Genomic DNA, 5,001 nt, shown 5'->3' with positions numbered 1-5,001 from the left:
CCTATCATCGTATCCATAAAAATTCTGGAAAAATTTTAGAATCATATCGAAAAAATATGAACGGACAGAAAAGGGGGCCATCAGACTCCCCACCCCATTCACCACCACGATCGCCGACATATAAGCGGGTGTGCAGAGGGGCGGCTTATTATGAGGAGGATGATGAGGATGAATTGACTGATAGTGATGCTGATACGCTAATTATCAACCCCGAGCGATGTATTGACGATAGTGTTGGTGATGATCATCGCGAGTTTGAACATAATTTGGCTGGCGAGCATCATCTCGAATCATCATCGAGTGATGTGGAGGATGAGGAGGAGGAGGAGGAGGAGGAGGAGGAGGAGGAGGAGGAGGAGGAGGAGGTGGAGGAGGTGGAGGGTGTTTGGAATGGCGGTAATGACGCACGCTTTGAATTCGGTTTACTTCTGGATCAGATTGATGAAATCCGTGAAATCCTGGGAGACATAGATAGAGCTGACGATGATGGTTATTATTCGGGCGAGGATTGGTGAGTAGCACTACATTAAAATAAAATTCTAGTATCTTCCACACCTTCTCCGTATCACTCATTTTGAATAGGTGGAAACTTTTTTGAATTGGAGATTTATCATGCATATAAATGATGAGTGCAGCAGCATCAACTTTTCTATTTCGGCTTGCTCTTTTTACAGATTTTTCATCGCGAATCAATTTTGGAAAGAAAAAAAATGTCATCTCATTCGAGTGATGATGACGACGAGTGGTCGAGCGTTGATTGGGGCGAGGATGAGGAGGTTGAGGAAGAGATAATTATAGGCTTTTCCGAAGCAACACGCGAGTTCTCGTTGGAGGAGCTTCGGGATCTCGTTGAGGATGCGCGAGCTGCTCGAGTGAGACCAAACAGCCAATATTATATAAATTACGGTGATATATGTATGCAAATAATTGTAGAAAAATGGGCGAATGAAACTATCGTAATAATTATAGATGTCGAAAATAGCGATGATGATGATAATGTTAACGAACAGGATAGCGATAATGATTTTATGGATGATTTCGAGGAATAAACCACGCAAAATTCATAATTATTGATTATATATTTTTTACAAGTAAAAATTCATAACATTTACATTTTGTATGAGGAGAATGGGTAAAAGTTATAAAGATATATATTTGTAATGTATCCTATTTCTAGATTATAATTTTATCGAATAGTAAATTTTTTTAATTCTATGTATAAGCTATGATATAATTGAGATTAATTCTATCGAATATTCTACATATAAACGCGAATATAATTGTATTTATCGTAATAAATTCTATTGTTATTTTGGTAAATATTGTCCATATTATCTATACACACGATTGCAAGCTAAACAGTCTTTAATTAGAGGATTCGGTCCATCCACGATATCGCCATCGGGTCCTGGTGTATAATGTATGCTACATCTGCGGAACCTTGCGACGGCGTGGTCCATTTTCATATTCTCTGGTAGTTTATCCCACGCATCATTGATGGAGTTTGATGCGAACGTGCAGATGAATTCTTTTGGTAAAAAAGCTATATCCTCGGACATCATTGCCCTTAAACCATCCAATTCTTTGTACAGACGGAAGGATTTCTCGAGGGAGCTGGTACACTCCTTCGAATACCAACTCCTTAGTCGCTGCACATTTTCAAAGGCGCAATTGTATGCCGGGATGTATTCAGAGTTGTCATCATACCAAATTGAGCCTGGCGCTGCTGCTTGCTGGAGGTTATTCGCTGGAGAGTATCCATGGTTCGCGTCGTGCCACGATGCCGCTTCCATATACCTCAATTTTTCTAGTGCAGGGGGTATGATATGCAAATCTTCCATATTAATAACCCTCGTTGTACCATCGACGATCTCCGTCAGCCATGCTTTCTTCTCCGCCCCTTTGACGTATACGTAACACGCATTTTCGACCATTTTTCTCACAATCTTCGTCACATCCTCGTGAGATTTGTTGCCCGCATTCCATGATATTCCGTGGTGATTGTGCGTCAACCATACATTGGTAGCTCTACATTCAAGTGGCAGGCTTGCCAAATCATAGGGCGGCTTGAAAATGATGTAATCCAGACCCGACCCGTTTACATTCACGACTGCGACTTCCTTGGGTACAAACTTCATGTTATGACCGATAAAACATTGCACGTCTAGGATCATCGCCATGTTGAGGAGTGGGTATGTTGCGCTCGATTATATACTGACGGATTGTATGTGGAAGACTGACTATTCCATCTCCAGCACACCCGCTTTTACCCCCTCATGGATGAATTTTGTGGAAGTAGAGGGGGATCGCATAGTTCATTTAAGGCGCATAACTGCATGAAAATTCGAACTTGTTGAATTCTCCACCAAGGTATTTCATTTGCAGACGATTTTCTCCGGCCATGCTACACATTTCAGTCAGCTGACTGGAATCTTCTTGTAGAACTCTTGCGATTCTCGGCGGTAAGAAGACGTTGTATTCTCCATCGATTGTCGCCAGAACACGTACCCCGAATTTTGTTTTGACCAGTCGTAACCCGATGACGTCATACACTCCCCCAATTTCGAGTTCCGACATCTTCTTGATTGGCAGATTCTCCAGGCGGCTGACGTGGTTAACTTTTGCTAGATCCATCGCGTTTCGAGGTTATTTCACGAGCGAGAACAGTTCACAATGAGAATACGATGAGAACAGAGTGACGATCACGATAGATGTACGCTTTATATACCACCCACCCCCACTACAATTTTTCCATTGGACAAGTCTCGACACGCATATTGTGCGAGGAATTTTTATGGGGACCACTCTCCCACTATCCCAGATTGGTTTAAGTGCATTGTCGGCACTATCTCAAAGAGCAATTTCCTGGAATTTTTTCAATAGATCTAGCGGGTTCTTACCTTATCTGATTTATGTGCGGCTTTCCGGCGCCAAACAAGTCTCGACAGGAATTATCTAGTTTTTTTTTTTTTTTTTTTTTTTTTTTTTTTTTTTTTTTTTTTTATAAAGAGGTACGAAAAAAGATCTTCAGAAGACACCGCCATCATTAATGCTCCGCCGCCCATCCTACGGCGGATAACGATAGTCGGTAGTGTGGAGATTTTTACCCACTAAAAAAAACACTCCTCTTCCCCACTCCCCGCAGATGTTACGGGGAGGACTGGATTGGAACCGCGTTAGCATTACATCAATCCAGTCCGTGCTGCGTCTTGTGACGCCTACTCCTGGCTACTGGTCCCTTTCTGCAATCTTGTCTTTCAGAAGGTGCTGTGCGTAAGTTGCAACAGCTGACCAGTTTTCTTCTTGTTTGAGCATATAGGTAACCAGGCTTGGGGGGTAGAGCCTGGTGCCTATACTCTCTTCGAAGCTGCTCCTGTAGTCCTTCCACCGAACACACTCGAAGAGCGTGTGTTCGGCGTCGTCAATTTTGTCCGGGCAATACTTGCATGTCGGCCTGTCATGTAGTCTCATCCTGAAGAGGTAGTCGTTGAATTGGCCATGGCCCGTCAAGAACTGGGTCAGGAAGAAGTCCGTTTCTCCATGCTTCCGAGAGAGCCAGACGTTGATGTTCGGGATCAGGCGTGCCGTCCATCTACCCGTCTCTCCCGTCGTCCATCGGTCCTGCCACTCCTGTAGCGTCTCTTTCTTTATTCTCGTTATTGCCTCTTTGGAGTTGTCGCCGTTCTTTTTAGCGTCGTAGAGCTTGGCTCTTTCGAACGCTAATAAATCGATGGGTGCTGCTCCCGCAATGACTAATACAGCCGCTTCAGAAACCGTGCGGTATGCGCAGGTAACCCTGAGTGCGCCTCGGCGCTGCACTGCTGCCATCTTTCGTCGGTATGTCTTCTGTTTTAAAATGTCTGCCCATATTTCTGCTCCGTAGAGCAATACTGAGTGGACTGTTTCCAAGAGGACCCTTCTCTTTTTGGTCCGTGGTCCTGTTGTATTCATCATGATCCTTGATAAACTGGATACCGTCTTGTTGGCCTTCGTGCATGCGTTTTCGAGGTGTTCGCGAAAAGATAGTTTCTCGTCGATCACTATTCCTAAGTAACGCAGTGTCCTGGTAGACCTCAATGTTGTCTCGCCCGTGTCGACAATGAAAGGTTTAGGAAACCATTTTTGTCGAGTCAGGACGACCATTTCAGTTTTTTGCTTGGCGAGTTTCAGGTGGTGCTTCTCAAGCCAAGTTTCAACGGCATCGATGGTTGCTCGAACTAGGATTTCTGCCTCCTCGGCGCTGTCCACCACTAATGTGGCTGCGACGTCGTCTGCGAAGCCCGTGAGTTCCACTTGCTTCGGTAACGGGATTTCCAGGAGCTCGTCGTAATCTGCGTTCCACAGATCGGGTCCCATAATTGAACCTTGCGGCACGCCGGCTGTGATGTCATGCTCTTGTGGGCCTTCTGTCGTTTCCGCTATCAGCGTCCGTTCGTCGAGATAGTCGTTTACTATTGCCAGATTTTCTGGCTTGGCTTCAAATTTGTATTCCAATGCATCCAAAATGTCGCCCCAATTAGCACTGTTGAAGGCGTTTTTAATGTCTAGTGTGAGGACAAGACACACCTTGCGAGCTTTGAGGCTACCAGACCATGCTTCTCTCGCCGTCCCTATGACCTTCTGGATCGCGCCGATTGTCGATCGGCCCTTTCGAAAGCCGTGTTGGTTAATAGCAAAACCTCCGGCACGGTCAATGTCGTTTCGAAGCCTTCCCTGAATGAGCTTCTCGAGTAGTTTTCCGGCAATGTCCAGCATGCAAAGTGGTCTAAACGACGAAGGTGTTATAGGAGTTCCCTTCCCTTTGTCTAAGAGGACCAATCTTTGCCGCTTCCAGGTCGTGGGGAATGTGCCGGTTGCCAAACATGCATTGTACGTGCTCAGGAGTATTCCTGGGAATTCCAGGGCTACCGTCTTGATCACCGATGCCGGAATGCCATCGGGGCCAGGTGCTTTTCCTGTCTTGATGGTCTTAGCCGCATCTTGCAACTCCTTGGTTGTGAA

This window comes from Neodiprion virginianus, chromosome 6, assembly GCF_021901495.1.
Source record: "Neodiprion virginianus isolate iyNeoVirg1 chromosome 6, iyNeoVirg1.1, whole genome shotgun sequence".
Lineage (NCBI taxonomy): Eukaryota > Metazoa > Arthropoda > Insecta > Hymenoptera > Diprionidae > Neodiprion > Neodiprion virginianus.
Note: the sequence above shows the minus strand (reverse complement) of the source record.